General features: G+C 40.6%; 1 protein-coding gene across 2 annotated transcripts in view; it reads left to right on the plus strand.

Annotated features, from left to right (window-relative positions):
- The window catches only part of INSC (INSC spindle orientation adaptor protein), a 135,760-nt gene that overhangs the window by 17,546 nt on the left and 99,769 nt on the right, over positions 1 to 18,445 (plus strand). The gene's annotated exons all lie outside the window — the stretch shown is intronic.

Genomic DNA, 18,445 nt, shown 5'->3' on the forward strand with positions numbered 1-18,445 from the left:
TTGCCAAGTGGACCGCAGCTCTGTGCCTGGTGGACCCAGCACTGTGTTGGGGTGGCTGGATGAACACAACAGAGGCCAGTTTCAGACTCCTCACTCTTCTGGCTGTGTGCTGTTATGCACAGGCAGATGTGGCTGCCTGTGGAAAACCACATCAGCTGTAAATAATGACAGTTTTGTTTCTTCCCATTCTAATACATTTTCTTTCTTTCTACACTAGCTAAGATCTCTAGCACAATAATGAGTAGAAATTGTTGAGAGCTGGGCATCTTTATTTTGTTTCTGATCTCACAGGAAATGCTTTCATTCAACATGTTATCAAGTATACTTCTCATGGTATGTATTTTTTCTTGGTAGATACCCTATAATCAGTTTAAGGGTTGAGATGGTCATAAGGTTTTTTCCTTCTTTATGTTGTGAGTTTCACTGATCTGTTTTCTAATGTTAAAATAACCATGTATTTTTAGGCTAGATCCAACTTAGCCATGATATACAATCCTTTCAACATATAGCTGGATTTTGCTTTCTAGTATTTTGTTTAGTATATTTTCATATATGTTTCTATATAGATTGGCCTGTATATTTCCTTTCTTGTGTTGTTCTTGTTCAATTTTAGTATCAAAGTTATTTAAGTCTTATACAATCAATTGAAGTGTGTTTTCTCTTTTCCTATTCTGCAGAAGAGTTTGGTTATTTTTCCTTTAAATGATATAAACTCATGTTTCTCTGGGCTTGGTGTTTTCCTTATGGGAAGATTTTAAACTATTGATGAATTCTTTCAGTGGTTATAGATCTACTTTTTCTTGAATCAATTTTGGTAAATTGCATTTTCTAGGAATTTATCTAGTTTATTTATGTTTTCAATGATATTGCATGATATTCTCTTACCTCTGCTGCATCTGTAGAAATAAACCTCTTTTATTGCTAATATTATTTCCTCTTTTTTTCTGATTTTTTTCCAGATCTTGCCAGCAGTTTGTCTATTTTATGTTTTCAAAAACCAATGTTAGTCATTATGTTTATGTTTTGTATTTTGATTTGTGTTTTATTTAATGTTTGTTCCTATCTTAATTATTTTCCTTCTGATACTTTCTTTAGAAGTATTTTCCTCTTATTTTTAAAGTTTCTTAAGTTGGAGATTATTATGTTGGAGAAGTTGGAGATTCTTTGAATTTTCAGATCTTTTTCTAATTTAAGTATTTAAATCTATAATTTTTGTTCTTAGTTCTATTTTATCTATATACATGATTTTTAATATGTGTATTTTCATCATCATTCAGGTTTATTTTCTAATTTCTGCTGTAATTTCTTCTTTGACCTATGGCTTGTGTGTTTAAAAATATATGACCATATGGGATATTTATGTTGGGGTAGAGATTGCAAACCCAATGTCAATCTTTTGAAATTTGTTGAGGCTTGCTTTAAAGACTAGAAAGTAGTTGATTTGAAAAAAAAAAAAAAGAATGATTCATGAGTGCTTGAAAAGAATGTGTATTCTGGGTGTTCTATTCATGAACATTAAATCTAACTTAAATGTGCCATTCAAATATTTTATATCCTTACTGATCATTTTCCTGCTTGATCTATCAGTTAATGACAGAATTGCATTGAAATGTATGTGATTCAGGACTAGTTCATTTCTCCTTAAAGTTTTATCAATTTTACTTTGCATATCTTAAAGCTATGCTATTAGGTATATCCTCATTATTATATTTTCTTAATGGGCTGAACATTTAATTTTCATGTAGTGAATCTCTTCATTGCCTTAAAGTTTGTTTTGCATTATATGAATACATTAGCATCAGATTTCTTTAGGTAAGTATTTTTATGGTATATCTTTTGTGGCCTGTAAGTTTAAGCTATTTTAGGTCTTTTTGTTTTAGAGATACTTCTTGTAGCTAGCACATAGCATGCACAACTTCCAGCCCCCTCCATGTATTGCACCCTTAATAATCTCTTCTTAGAACTGGATAGTTTAGCTCATTTCTCCTTAATGTGATTACTATTATACATTGATACTCCCCTCTACATACTTTCTTTCTTTCTTTGGTTTAATTTTTTAAATTTATTACTCATTTATTTTTTCCTCTTCTACACAGTTCGAGGGAATTTTCTCTTTCTCTATGTCTGTTCTTTTAGTTAATTACTTTAGATAGTATAGCATTAATAATAACCTAAAAAGCCTAAATTTAATTTACATCTCTATTTTTCTTCCCCCAAAATAGAACCTTGGAGCACTTTAAACAACTTTAGTCATATCCTTCTAAATTATACACAATATTTTAGATTCATCATTTCTTATCTCAAAAATGAGGGATTATAATTGTTGTTGTTGTTGTTTTTTATTTGGAGGCGAGGTCTTGCTCTGTTGCCCAAGCTGGAGTACAGTGGGGCAATCACAGTTCACTGCAGCCTCAACCTCCTGGGCTCAAATGATCCTCCCACCTCAGCCTCCTGAGTAGGTGAAAACACAGTTAGGATTCACTGCACTTGGCTAACTTTTTAAATTTTTGTAGAGATGGGGGCTGCTCTACGTTGCCCAGACTGATCTTGAACTCTTGGGCTTAAGTGATCCTCCTGCCTCAGCTTCCCTAAGTACTGGAATTATAGGAATGAGTCAATGTGCCCGGCCCTGTAATTGTTTTTTAGTTAAAGTTTCTTTGGATTTACCCACAGTTTCAAGCAAGTTTTCTCATCATTCTTTCTCGTATCTCAAATCTTCCATATGATATTACATTCTTTCTACCTGAAGCAAATCCTTCAGAATTTCCTTTAGTGTGGGATTTTTGGTTGTCTGAGAATGCTTACATTTCATACTTATTCTTGAAATATAATTTCTATAGATATAGAATTTTGGGACAATGATTTTCTGGCATAATATATTTTCTTGTTGTCTGTTGAGTTTCATCATTGTTATTAAGTGATCATCTGTCAATCTAGTTTCCTTTTTTCTTTGATTGCTTTCAAAATCTTCTGTCTTTGGTGCTCATTAATGTTATGAGTTGTCTAGGGTGTGGATGTATATGTTTTGTATTTATCTTGCTAGGGATTCATTGGGATTTCTGAATTTGAATGTTGTTTTGTCTTTCAAAAAATCCAGGGAACTGAAATTTCAGCCACTGATTCTTTGAATATCACCATTTTCCCATTCTCTCTCTTTGCAAATATGATGAAATACTTGTTAGATCCCATCACTCTATATTTCTTAGCTTTAATTCTCTCATATTTTTTCTCTCTTTGTCTCTCTGGACTGCATCTTGGTTAAGTTCTTTTGTTCTATCTTTTAATATACCAATCCATTTTTTAGCTGTGATTAATCTGCCCAATGAGTTTTTCATTTTAATTATTGTATTTTAATGTGGAAAAGTTCTATTTGTTTCTTTCTCAAATTTTCTTGGCCATATTTTATAGCCTTTGTTCTTTGAAAACGTTTCCATGACTCTCTTTTATTTCTTAAAACTAAATTCTCTAATCAAGTTCCCCGTCCCCACAACAGATAATGTAAATTCAGGCCATAAGCCTATCTGAGGCCCATAATGTGGTCATTAATTCTCAACTTTCATTGTTGACAATTTTGATATAGAAGGTTTATTTCCCATTTACTCTTAAACTGAGATTCTGGTTTTCTGGATCCCTATTTGATTCCTCCCCTTGGGAAGTTCCTAGGCTTTATCACATGTTTCCTTGCACTGTACACATAGGAAACAGAAGTCCAGAGAATACAACATTCAACAGATGTTCTCAGGAAAAACAAAACAAAACAACAACAACAACAACAACAACAACAACAAATTCCCTTCAACTCTTGCTTAGGTTTCCTGGTTCTTCTTTTGCTTTACTTTTGGCCTCTCCAGATTTCTTACACTTTTGCCAGCTCAGTAATATGTTTTTAAAACATTAAAAGGATAATTATTCATCCTTTAAAATTGTTCTTTTTTTTTTTTTGAGACGGAGTCTTGCTCGGTCGCCCGGTCTGGAGGTCTGGAGTGCAGTAGCCAGATCTCAGCTCACTGCAAGCTCCGCCTCCCGGGTTTACTCCATTCTCCTGCCTCAGCCTCCCGAGTAGCTGGGACTACAGGCGCCCGCCACCTCGCCCGGCTAGTTTATTTTTTTGTATTTTTAGTAGAGACGGGGTTTCACCGTGTTAGCCAGGATGGTCTTGATCTCCTGACCTCGTGATCCGCCCGTCTCGGCCTCCCAAAGTGCTGGGATTACAGGCTTGAGCCACCGCGCCCGGCCTAAAATTGTTCTTATGGAGCAGTATTTAAAGTATCTGGGCTACTGTATTGTTGGAGATAACAATCTTGTATGAGTTTTCTCTATAAGGAGAAGGATTGTCAATTAAAAATCAGGTGCTAAAAATAATGACTTGATATGCCTCTCTAAAAGAGAAGGTAGAGTCTTCACCCTCACCCAACATATTAACTGTGTACCTTAGCAAATTATTGAACCTCTCTGGGTCACCATTTCCACATTTTAAAATGGGGATAATAGTAGTACTGATTACTTTGGACATTTGGAGGAATATGTAAAGTTATTTATGTAAGACACTTAGAAGGGTTCTTGGCACATAGTTAAGTGCCTAATACCATATTTCATTCTATTTAAGATATTATATATTGTAAGATCCCTCTTCATGAAAAAGAAAATATGGTTCCAATTAAACGATGACACAATGCCAAGATGCCATTGACTGAAACATACATCCCAATTTTGGTTGTTAAAATATGAAAAAAAGATATCTTAGAATGACCTGCCCACAGTAAATTTTAGCTATTATTACAAATGGATGCATATGAGCAAAGAAGGCAGTGGTTGAGAAACAGAATCTTAGTCTCAGAATTGATAGGACTTAAATGTTTGTAGGTACTTACTCCATCCTACCATGATCCCATTAATTTCTGGACTCTGGCTGTATTGTGCATGAGTTCACTTCTGTGTCCAGAGGGCTGTTTTTAGACAAGCAAGATATTCCACCATCTCCTCCAAGACTGAGGAAGAAGCGACTTCCATGTGTGTAGCACATTCATAGGTGCCTTATATATAGCATTTACTTTAGTTCTCACAATTAGTCTCATTAATTAAGACTAGTTGCTATGACCCCCCAACATTAGTGGCTTAACATGTTATTTATTTCTTGCTTACCCCACAGATTGATGTGGATTAGGTGGCTCTACTCCAAGCTGTGATTCAAGTCTCATCTTCTTCCTTCCTTCCTTTATTGATTGATTGATTGCTTTGCCTTATTGTGGCTTTCGGGTTGCTTTGGCATCACTCAGCAGGTAGAAAGGGGAAGAGAGAGGGAGCATCAAGAAGGTACACCTTCTATTATAATATAATTTAAAATTCTTTAAGAGCTTGCCACTTTCTTTATTCCTATTTGGAGGGAGAAATTAGTGTAAGTTAGGGTGTTTGAGGAGGAATGCCAGATGAGGTGGGATTAGAGATGAATCCTGAGGCACTGGAATTACTTGGAGATAGAAAAGAGAATTGAGGGAATTCAGTCAGGATATGCTGGGGTGCCATGACTAATGCATACAACTGTGGAAGTGCAAGATGTTTTTGGACCATCATAGAACACTCTGTTGGTAGAAGGATTGGGCTTCTACTCTGTGCTAGACACTGCAAAGCACTAGACCTAAACAAGTCTTGATAAAACAGTATTCTGTGAATGGGTTGTTTTTCATGTTTGATCCATTCTGTGCCCCAGATGGATGTGGATCATGTGGCCCATGTACCTTACACCCCCTGTTTCCTAACATAAAGGATTCTTTAACTGAAGATGTTATGACAATGACAACAGGATTTGCTGAGAGTGATTGTGTTGTGCTCACTCTCTGGGATATTCTGTTATATACAATGCTTCTAGAATAGGTGATGGTTCTGTCTTTGGTCCCTTTTTGTTAATGAGCTGGTGAGAACTCTTCACCCTTGGGGCTGAGCCAAGGTTCTGGTTCAGTGTGGATTCTCCTTTGAATGTCCCATACTACTTTGGTCACATAGAATGTGAACTGCGATATTAATTGTTTCTTCTGGGTCAATTTTACTCATCACAGAAAATGTCTTAGTGTTTTTGTCTGTGTTTATTCAAAACATAGTTTATTTCTTAGCCCATTTTGTGCTTCTAGAACAGAATGTATAATAGAATGGCACAGACTGGCTAGTTTATAGTAAATAGAAGTTTATTGACTTACAGTTCTGGAGGCTGAGAAGTCCAAGATCAAGATGTCCATAGGTTTGGTGTCTAATGAAGCCAGTCTCTTCTTCCATGATGATGTCTTGCATGCTGTGCTCTCTGAGGGAAGGAAGACTGGATGCTCACATGGTGGAGCAGAAGGGCCAGGAAAGTGAATCCACTTCTATAAGGCATTTTTCTAATGGCATTAATTCATTCATGAGGGCTCTGCTCTCATGACTTACAGGCATATCTTGGAGATATTGCATATTCAATCCCAGACCACTGCAATAAAGCCAATATTACAATAAAGGGAGTTACATGAATTATTAGGTTTCCCACTGCATATAAAAGTTATGTTTATGCTATACTGTATATTAAGTGTGAAATAAAATTATGTCTATGTTTAAAAACAATGTACATATATAATTAAAAATACTTTATTGCTGAAATGCTAATGATCATCTGAAGCTTCAGCAAGTCATAATGTTTTTGCTGGTGGAGAGTCTTGCCTTGATGTTGATGTCTGCTGACTAATCAGGGTAGTGGTTGCTTAAGGTTGGGGTTGCTATGGCAATTTCTTAAAGTAAGATAACAGTGAAGTTTGCCACATCAATTGACTCTTCTTTTTATGAAAAATTTCTCAGTGGTGTGGGGTGTTTGACAGCACTTTACCCATAGTAAAACTTCTTTCAAAATTGGAGTTAATCCTCTCAAATCCTGCCACTGCTTTATTAACTAAATTTATGTTATGTTCTAAATATTATCTCTTCACTAGGAGTAGATTACATCTCAAGAAATTTCTTTCTTTGCTCATCCATAAGAAGCAACTCCTCATTCATTTAGTTTTGTCATGAGGTTGCAGCAATTCAGTCACGTCTTCAGGCTCCACATCTAATTCTAGTTTTCTTGCTATTTTTAACCACATCTGCAGTTGCTTCCACCACTGAAGTTTTGAACCTCTCAAAGTCATCCATGAGGATTGGAATCAAATTCTTCCAAATTCCTGTTAATATTGACATTCTCACCTCCTCCTATGAATCACGAATGTTCTTAATCACATCTAGAATGGTATTTGCTTTCTAAAAGGATTTAAATGTAATATGCCCAAATCCATCAGAGGAATCACTATCAACGGCAGCTACAGCCTTACAAAATGTATTTCTTAAATAATAAGACTTGAAAGTCAAAATTACTCCTTGATTCATGGGCTGCAGAATGGATGTTAGCCAGTGTAAAAACATTAATCTCTTTCCACATCTCCATCAGAGCTTTTGACAACCAGGTATATCATCAATGAGCAATAATATTTTGAAAGGAATATTTTTTTCTGAGTGGTAGGTCTCAACAGTGAGCTTAAAATACTCAGTAAAACATGCTGTAAACAGATACGCTGTCATGTAGACTTTGATGTTACATTTATAGAGAATAGGCAGAATATATTTTGCATAATTTTTAAAGGCCCTAGAATTTTTGGAATGGTAAATAAGCATTGACTTCAAGTTAAAGTCACCAGCTGCATTAGTCCCTAGCAAGAGAGTCAGCCTGTCCTTTGAAACTTTGAAACCAGGCTTTGATTTCTCCTCTCGAGCTATGAAAGTCACAGATGGCATCTTCTTCAAATATAAGGCTGTTCTGTCTCCACTGAAAATCTGTTGTTGAGTGTAGCACCTTCATCAATAATTTTAGCTAGATCTTCTGGATAACTTGCTGCACTTCTCCATTAGCAGTTGCTGCTTCATCTTGAACTTGTATATTATCGAGATGGCCTCTTTCCTTAAACCTCATGAACCAGCCTCTGCTAGCTTCCAACTTTGCTTCTGTAGTTTCCTCACCTTTCTTAGCCTTAATAGAATGAAATAGTTAGGGCCTTGCTGTAGATTAGGCTTTGGCTTAAGGAAATGTTGTGTCTGGTTTCATTTTCTATCCAGACCACTCAAACTTCCTCCATATCAGAATAGACTGTCTTGCTTTTTTATCATTTGTGTGTTCACTGAAGTAGCATTTTAAATTTCCTTTGAGAATTTTTCCTTTGCATTAACAATTCGCCTAGCTGTTTGGTGCAAGAGGCCTAGCTTTTGGCCTATCTGGGCTTTTGAACTACTGTCTTCACTAAGCTTAATCATTTCTAACTTTTGATTTAAAGTGAAAGATGTGTGACTCTTACTTTCAGTTTAACATTTAGAGGGCATTGTAGGGTTAGTAATTGGCCAAATTTTAATATTGTTGTATCTCAGGGAATAGGGAGCCCAGAGGAGAGGGAGAAAGGGGAACGGCAGGTTGGTGAAGTAGTCAGAACACATACAAAACTTATTGGTTAAGTTTGCCATCTTACTGGGGTGCTATTTGTGATCTCCCCAAAACAATTACAATAGTAACATCAAAGATCACTGATCACAGATCACCACAGCAGATACAATAGTAATGAAAAATGGGAAATATTGTAAGAAATTACTAAAGTGTGACACAGAGACATGAAGTGAGTACATACTATGGGAAAATTGGCACTGATAGGTTTGTGTGATGCAGGTTTGTCCCAAACCTTTAATTTGTAAAAAAGGAAAAGAAAAACAAAACAAAACAAAACAGTATCTGCAAAGCACAATAGAGTGAAGTGCCCTAACTCCCAACACTGCCACACTGGGGATTAGGTTTCAACCTATGAACTTTGGAGGGGAAACACTGAACCATAGCAATCTCTATGTGCTAGGTTTTAAATCATCTCTCTTCTATAGGACGCTTTGCTTCTTTCCAACATATTTAATATATTTTGCTTTTTAATTCTCTCCAGTGGAAAGCAGCTCTTTGGATCTGAAGTCTGAATAGGAAATGGATCCTTCATTGGCCACAAAGATGGCTATCATGAAACTTCTTACAGAGTACCATTAACTAGCCTGCTGGGTCAAAGTAGCTTCTGGTATTATTTCACTTTCTCTGAAATATCATGCAGGCTACATCATCTTGTGTAATTTTGACCACAACACTGAGAATAGGTTTTATTCCCATTTTACGGACGTAGAAGCTGAAGGTTAGAGAGGCCTAGTAAGTGGCAAAACTGGGATTGGAATCCCAACCCTGAACTTTTGGATTTTCAAGACCTCACCAGGCTACCTTCTAAATGTTATTGAGCAAACTCCAATTTAGATGATTTGAGGAAGAAATAAAATCACAGAAGATTGGATTATCACGGTTGTTGATACAATGCTGTCATTTGCTCAAGGCTTTCGATTTCAGAGAAAATTGTATTTGTGAGACTATAAGAGATTGAGCAATTCTCTCTCCTATGTCATTTTCCCAAGGGTATACAGACCCCTTCAACCTGGGTCCTCATCATGACTCAGAGAGGGAAATAGCTTGCCCAGTGTGCCCTTTGAGCATGATTTATGAAACAGGATGTATCCAAATTTTCACCACGTTGGAGCTATTCAATTTTCTCTAATGGCCTTTATCTGAGAGTTATGTCTATTCGTGGCAGTCACAACCAGTAAGTCATTAGCTTAAAGTATGCTGATTGTTAATTTTAGCACCCTGGGCCCTGGGCCCAGTGGGAGAGGTCTCTCGCTTTTGCAAATCAAAGCTAAGGAACATTTGAGCAGTTGGCAAACACTCACATCAGGAAAGGTTAGAAAGTAAGAAGGAATAATTTAAAAGTTAGAGTAAGAAGCAGTAGAATTGTTGGAGCTAAGGAGGCAACAGGATAGCTTTTTTTTCTGGCTGCCTCCCTACTGCTAGGCACTGTCCTCACCAGAAGAGAGGTGGAACCAGTCTTTAAATCAACACCTACTGTGTGCCACACACTTCACATATGTGAGCTCACTAATGTGCCTAGTGTTCTTATTTTATCCTTATTAGAGATCCCATTTTATAGACAAAATACCTAATGCTCAAGGTCACACAGCTATTAACGGATGGAGCTCACATTTGAACCTGGGCAGTTGACCCCTCAATCTGTATTCTTAACCCAACAGAGCTCTGAATGGAGGTGTCTAAAAGGGCCAACCAAGCCTCCCTTGGAGCTACACTTTGCCTAAGATCTTGAGATCTGGCCACCAGATTCTCACTTTTAATCATTAAATAATTTTCAGCTCAGAGCTAGCTCCCAGAATGCCAGTAAGTGCAGCTTCCTTGTGTGGCTTAGGGCTGGGAGCTCCTCTGATGAGTAGCTGGTCAATCAGAGCCCCAGAGCCAGGAATGGCCCACCCTGAGATACAAGGTGAAGACAGCCGTGGCTTTCCTGATTCCAGGAGCCTGAGCTTTCCTCTGAGATGGCCACACAAGCTCTTTCAGGGGAGGCTGCTTGGACAAGCTGGAGCTCTCTTGAGAATAAACCATATAAACCAGGTGCTGGCACACATGGGCCTCAGTGAGGACACCTTGACACAGGGCTCCTCTCTCTCTGACCTCTGGGGACTCATGGGCACTTCCAAGTTAACCTGCCTGTCCCATTCCAGAGCTGAGCTGAATCTGAACAGAACTCATGAATTTCCCTGCCCACTCTCTATTTCCTTGTACTTGATAACCACAGCAAAGGAGAAAGTGCAAGCATACTTGCACTTTCCCAGTTTTGCAGATGGAGCACTAAGGCTGCATTGACTTCCTATGGTAAACCACTCTGAGGCACTGGTGGGTCTGTTCACTCCAGCCAGGCAAAGCCTTATTTGGATTTCCCATGGTGGGAATGAGGAAGCCTGTGTGCATATCCCAGGTGTGGCTTGGCTTACTTTGTGACCTCAGTCAGTGTCTTTTTCTTTTCTTTTTGATTTCTTTCTTTCTTTTCTTTCCTTTTTTTTTTTTCTTTTAGAGGCAGGGTCTTGCTCAGGCTGAAGTGCAGTGGCATAATCGTAGCTCACTGTAACCTTCAATTCCTGGGTTCAGGCAGTCCTCCCACCTCAGCCTCCCCAGTAGCTGGGACTACAGGAATGCACCACCATACCCCATCTAATTTTTCTATTTTTTTTTTTTTTTGGTAGAAATGGGGTCTTGCTATGTAGCCCAGGCTGGCCTCAAACTCCTTGCCTCAAGTGATCCTCTTGCCTTGGTCTCTCAAAGTGCTGGGATTGCATGTGTGATCCACTGCACCCAGCCTCTCTTCTTCTTCTGAATTTGTCTCTCCATTGTCCACGTTAACCCATCTGTGCTTCTGGATCCTCATCTGAAAAACTGAGGTAACAATAGTAACCTACCTCATGGGGTTATTTTGAGGACTAAATGTAAAGCATTTACAAGAGTGCCTTATATGGAGTAAGTACCCAAGAAGTGTTTCTCCCTGTCTGCCTCCTCTTCATCCTCCTCCTCCTCATTATTATTATTACTACTACTACAAGGGGATAATCTCTAAGGCCCCCCTACTAGTTCTCATACTCTGAGAGTATAATGTGAGCTCCTCCAGGAAGGCTGCCTGGACATTGCCTGGGAGCTGTAGTCTTAGCCCTGTCAAGTTCATGGACATATTTCTGTAGATGAGATTCCTATTGCCTTCTAGGTGAGGCCTAAAAGGTAGATGTATCCAATTAATCAGGTGGAGGCTTGGGACCTTGTTTGAGCTTTGTTGAAACTATTTGGGCTCCAGCATTGAGGGTCAGAACAAAGGTCTGGGTGGGGGCCCCCTCTACCTGATGCAAGTCGTTCTGGGCTATCTAGCGAGGGTCTCAGGTCCTGGAGGGGATTCAGCCCCGCTCTGTGAGTCCTTAGGTCTGTTCTTCCTACTTGTTGGGCTCTGTTATCTAACAGCTATGAGGGGCTACTGGGGTTTCCTCCAGGGAGCTAGAGCTGTCTATATTTCATGAGGCTCAGTTCATTCAGCAGGGCTGGGTAGCAGCTTGCTTGAGTTCTTGTGCCTCTCCTGGGCACGAGGGCTCTTAAAGTATCTGATTGCTGCAGGATGCCAGCCACCATAGCTAGCAATATCTCCAATGACTATTGCCACCCTTGCCCAGGTCACATAGAGGTCAAGAGTAGGGTGGGGAAGGAGATGTGTTGTGATTACCTCCTAGAGCTCTTTGCAGCCCTTCTTTCCACTCCTGGGTTCCCATCTCTCCACCCCTAGGACTTTACTGATCTGACTGAAAGCTTGCACCTGCCTCTTAAATTAGCCCTCATTGCTGGTCTTACTTTCTGGAGTTCATCCACTCCACTGGTTACCATGAGGACTGAAATTCCACTTTGATCATTTCACTCCCCTGCTCAAACACCTTTGATGGCTCTCTATCACCCACAGGACAGAGACTAAATAATCAGTTCCTTTCATGGTCAGGGCTACAGAGGCACCTTCCCTCCAGCCTCCTGAGAGAGATCTGGGTTCCCGAATACTTGCTCCATGTTCTGGTTTCCTTGCCATGGCTCACACTGCTCTTGGCACTGAATGCCCTTGTCCCATCTTCACCTCGAAAAATCCCTCCCTCCATTTGAGGTCCAGCTCAGATGTCACCTTCTCTAAGGTGAAGAAGTCTTCTGTATTTCCCTAGCTGAAAGTGACCACTCCTTTTTCTGCATTCACATGCTACTGAGGTAGTTTACTGTAAACTCCACCACCAGGCCAGAGTGCTCCAGCCTTCTTGAAACACTTGCAGTTCCCTAATCTCACCATGCTCATGATTCTGGGTCAAATGCTCTTCCTTGTGCCCTGCACACTCTTCCTTTTAGCCCCCTTTCCTTCCTCTGCTTTTTCTACATTATTCTTTCAAGTTTCAGTATTGGAGTGATGCCCTGAGAAACTTCCCATGGCCCCCTTCTCACCACCTTCCATTCTGACCTCGTACTGCTTGAAACTTGCTTGCCCCACTTCGGGGGAGGGTGACATTCCCTTGATTACCTGTCATTGCAGTTTTTGCACAGCATTGTGACTGCCCACTGATCTGTCTGTCTGTCCTATGGGAGAACTTGATGAACACAGAGCTGGGGGTGGGGAGGGAGGCTGCCCGACTGGGTACAACCAGACAGTGAGGACTGCAAGAACTCAGGAGGGACAAGCAGCTTCGTCTCAGTGGATGTTAGGATGCAGAGCGCTTTCAACGCACAGTGCGTATGGTATGCAAAGGCTTCTCCTCCCAACCCTGAGTATTCATCTCACTGAATACTCATCATGGCATGGTGAAATAGTTACCACTGTCTCCAGTTTATCTATGAGGAAGCTGAGTTTCCTTCCACAAGAACTCACCCAGTCAGTGAGCAAGTGTCTATTGATTATTACGCACCAGACTATGTCAGGCACAGGGGGTATGGCAGTGAGTGGCACATTCCTTTAGTTCCTGCTCTTACCTTCAGGGGAGAAAGACATTAAGCTCTTATTAAGCCCCTAATGTTACAGTTAATTATTTAATTACAATTGTGATAAAGTCTGTGGAGGAAAAATACTGAGGGGACTAAGGAATCTTATAATGAAGGACGTGACTGAATCCATGGGTCAGGGAAGGCTGCCCTGAGGAAGTGGCATTTGTTCTGAGCTCTGAATGATAGGAATAACTTGGTGAGAGGAGACAGAGGAGAGGTTGTTGGGGTCAGAGGAAGGAGTACCTTGAAGGTGCTTGGCAGGGGGAGGCGTGGCTTGCTGCAAGAATGAACAGCAGCCAGAGTGGCTGCAAGGCTGAAGGACAAGAAGGGTGGTTAGACAGGGACAAGATCCATGTGAGGCAAGTAGGCCATGGCACGGTTTGGTCTTAGTAGCAACAGGAAACCATTGAAGGATTTTTAAACAGTGGGTTGATGTGATTAGATTTGTGCCTGAGACCACCCTGTTGGTTGTGTGGAGAACAGTTTAGAGAGAGGCATGTCTGGAAAGGGGCAAGTGAGGAAAGGAAGCCCTTGCAGAGGTCCAAGTGAGAGATGCCAATACCTTTGGCCAGGGAGGTGGTCATGAGATGAAAAAAATATGATGAGGGAAAGGGATGTATCAAGGATAATTCTCAGGCAAGACATCCAGATCTAGCCTCTGGGCTCTAAATTCTGTGCATTTTGCACAGGCCGGGGAAGCAAATTGAAAAAAAAAGCCTATATTGTAGCCCCATTTTAAGGTGTAATCTGCATACAAGGTACAGGGGAACTTGATTCTTCTGCAGGTACCACGAAGCCTCAGAGAAAAATCTCCTTTCAGTCTCAAGCTCCTAGTCTGTGCATTTGATTGGTGAATCCTAGGTCATGTGCTTCTGCTCTGTGTGCCTGATTGGTGAATCCTAGGTCACATGCTTCTGCTCTGTGTACCTGATTGGTGGCACCTAAGTTATGTGTTTTATCCTTGCTGCAAAGGATTCTGCCAAACAAGGGTCTGGCTTTTTAAGTTTCTATGTTGGGAGGCAGGTTTCCCCTATACTAAGACTCTTAAGCAAAGGGATATTTCTCAAATGTAGGAAATGGGTTCATACGTTAGAGGCCAGAAAGAAAGATAAATGTTTACACATGGATTATCTTGGTGCTCACAACAATCTTGTGAGGTTGTCTATTTTTGCCCCGTTTTACAGATGGGAAACAAATATGGAAATTCTGGAAGAGCCCTTATTTCTTCCCCAGTAAAGCAGTACTCTCTAAGGGCCTTTTCAGCTCCAAATGGTAGAGATTCATAATGATGGGCTGACAGGACATCTCTGTTGCTTCCAGTTCTTGCACTTTCTGGTCTTTGAGAAAGAGCCATATTTGCCTGGTGCTGTCTAACTCCTCTTCGACTTCCCAGCAACCTCCTCCCTGTTCCTAGAGCTGCCGCCAAAGCTTAACTACTTTCCACAATACTTACTCTCCCCTGTCCCTTTCATGTTGACAGCACTAATATTGACAGCCCTAATGGGATTGCAGATTAAGCAATCCCAGACATGTTTGGAGCTGTACCTGGATCAGCCCTTTAGACAATGGCAGAAACCACCTTTGCTCCTGATTTTAATTGAATAATTTACTGTAAATAGCTTCCATTTCCTCCACAAACCGTGTGTCATTAGCCAAATGGAGGTGAGCAAAGGCTGCGTCTAATTGGATGTGGGCGCAGAAATGAGCTGTGCAGATGGAGCTGTTGTCACAGCAAGCATTGAATTAAATCAGAGACACTTAAGACTTCAAGTCTTTCTTGTAAACTAGCCACTTCTGGTGGGAGCTACATAGCCCAGATCGCTGAAGAAACAAGGCTGCAGGATCCATGGTGGGATTTTCAGTGAATTAGGAAAGGCCCTGGGACAGGTGATGGAGGGATTTCCTCTTTCCTGCTCACTCCTACATGTGTCCTTTTCACCTCTCTTCCTGGGAAAAGCAGCAACTCTGCTCTGAGATATATTTCTTAACTCTTCCTTCCAACAGGAAGGGTACTTCTTCTTGGAGGCTGCTATATGCCAAGCACAATATTGGGGACTTTTGTAAGTAATCTCATTTAATCCTCATGATGCTCCTGGGAAGTAGGTATAATTGAGGAAACCACATGTTCAGTGGGTTGGCAGTTTTCCCAAGGTTATGTACTTATCAGGTCAGGATTTGTACAAGTCAGGATTTGAATCTATCAGATTCCAAAGTTCGTGTTCTTTTTGCAACACCAGTGAGGACACAGAGCCCAGGACCAAGGGCTTGTCTTGAACTCAGTTTTGGTTTCCTAACATTCTGTGTAACTTTGGAAGGAGTTTATTCTTCAAGTCTGCTCAACAGGATGAGTCTGACTTAGGGCTGTGGCAGTGAGTGGGTGCAAGGGCTTCAGACTGAAGATGGAACTTTGCAGTAGGAGCTTCCCTGAGGATAGCATGCTTTAAACAGGTCTATTTGAAGCTTTAACTGGAACTATGATCTCCCATCCCCCGATCCCTTTAGGGCCTATCTCTGTCCATATGACTTTCACAAAAGTGACAATAAATGAGGAACAAAAGAGAAATGTCTCCTTCTCCTTCCATATGACTGCAGTGTTTGCTTTTCTTCTTGAGGGCTGTGTCACTGAGGGCTGGCACTAGATGAAGCTGGAAGAGTCACAGTACGGGAAGTGGGAGCAGTAGGCGGTGCTGGTGAGAGGGAAGAGTGCTGGGATCTCTGAGAAGTGCCCTCTGGGGTTGGGTGTTGCCATTCAGGAATGGAGTCAGGCTGTCTGTTAGCAAAGGCTGAACACAGGCTCTTATCTTCATCTGCTCCAGCACCTCCCCTTCAATCATCAAACCTGGATTCTAGTCCTCTGCCACCTACTAACCTGTGCTTCTCACTGAATTTAAGAGTTCTCATCTGTAACAGAGGATGATGATAGCATTAAATGAACTAATACTATATGAAGCATTTAGAACAGTGCCTGGCACATAAGACATGCTCAGTAAATATTAGTTATAGTTATTATTGTTATAGATACTTCATAAACATCAGCTGGGTTAAACAAGTATTTCCTATCTCGCCTTTCAGATATTCTTCCTCATCCTTAGTGAAAATGAACTGTGATTCCTCTGAGACCTAATCTGATTGGGTCAGGACTGTGCCTAATCCCACATTCAGCAAGATTTGGCTTTAGACATTAAGGAATCTTGTCCTTTGGGGGCAAAGAGGCAGCCAATAATGACACAGTCTGTGAATAGGGCAGTGATGCATATGTAATCAGATGTCCTTAAGGTGCCTCCCCAGCCTCTGGGAACACAAGAGATCACATGAAGGAAGGTTTTGTGAGCTGGCAGGCTCCCCCTGCATACCTGCTGGGAAGTCATGAGTAAAAAGGATGAATGATGGCACCTCACTGGGATGCTTTAAAAAAATCGAGATATATTAGGCTTATTGCAGTTCCCTCAGCTAACAGCCCAGAGGCTCCTGAAGGAAAAGAAGTTGATTGTTTTGGCTTGTTGCTGCTGTGTTCTAGCTGGCTTCTTGTGCTCACTGCTTCTTTCTGAAGGCTTCACAGGTCGGTGATCCAGAATTGGCTATAGAATTTACGATCACAGAGCTGTATTTCTGGAATCTGCCTCTTAGGAATTCAGAACACTTTCTTGCATTCAGGCTTCTGCTCATGACAACTCTTTTTTTTCTCTGGGTCCCTCAGAAATGACTTGAATCAGAGTCAGAGGTTCCTCTAATACTCTGTGGTATGTATGCTTCACCTCATCCTACAGTTTCCTCTTGATTCAAACTTCAAAGGGTCCTGGAATTTTCTCAGTATTTCCTTGTCTCCTCTCCTACCTTAGGCTCTAATCCCCACTTCAACATATTTACTTTGTCTCTTTTCTTCTCAGTGATGAAGATGTGGAAGTAAAACAAAATCTACTTGCTCACTGCCATCTAATCACATCTTAACTTTTACCCTGAGAAGTTGGTATTTTCCTTTTTTGTACTTTAGTCAAACGTATCAAAAGGGAGCAAACGTCTCATTTTATTGTTTCTAGGTTTTCTTTTGTGCCATCCCTTTCAGCCTATTGGCTCACTAAATTCCAAAAATATACCTTCTCAATAATGATAATAATGATGGAAATAACGATGGTGATAACATATGCTAATGAACGCTCACTGAGCCTCTCGCTGTGCTGGGTGAGTTACCTGCTGTATCTCATTTTCTACATCTCTCTTAGCATAGGTGACCAGAGAGCTGAGCACATAGCAGACTTATAGGACATAACGATAATAATAGCTAACTATTTATTTAGCTCTTACGTTGGCCATATACTTCCACATTCCTAATCTCATGTCATCATTATAATAGCTCTTTAAAATAGATATTATTATCCTCAGTTACAGATGAAGAGATGGGGCTCAACATCAATGTATTACAAATTTATCCCACTCATTCTTTCAACAGAGGTATAGAGTGCAGGCTAAGTGCCTGGCCCTTGGCTCAGTGCCAGAAACACATGTGGTGTCTACCCTCAGGAAGCTCACAGTCTAATGAGCTCCACAGACAGAGAAACAGGCAACGGCAGCAGGTCTCTGGAATTATCTAGTACCCTAGTTTATTCTGGGTTCCTGCCTCCCCATACTTTTCAGACTGACCATTTTCTTCTTTCTTCCCAGCATTATGATGAGTGCTTCGTGTTCACCCACATCACTGTTAAAGTGCTCCTCCTCCATTCTTTTCTATAGGACTCCTGTGTAATCACAGAGTAAGACTCTTCTGTTGATGTGCCCAGGCAAAGGTGACAGAATCTGCATATTCCTCAGGGAGGGCTTACTCATGGTCTTGGAGGAGTTGGCAGAGAGAGAGAAATGAAAAAAAGAGATTGTGTACAAAAAGGCCTCCAGGAGCACAGCAGGGACAAGGCAAGGGAGAAAAATACAAACAGGTGGGTAGTTGGTTTGGGTTCAAATGTGAGGCACAGGAAAGCCAGCTGCATCCTCGGTGCTGGGATTGGGAGTTCC

The sequence above is a fragment of the Rhinopithecus roxellana genome, chromosome 15, assembly GCF_007565055.1.
Source record: "Rhinopithecus roxellana isolate Shanxi Qingling chromosome 15, ASM756505v1, whole genome shotgun sequence".
Classification (NCBI taxonomy): domain Eukaryota; kingdom Metazoa; phylum Chordata; class Mammalia; order Primates; family Cercopithecidae; genus Rhinopithecus; species Rhinopithecus roxellana.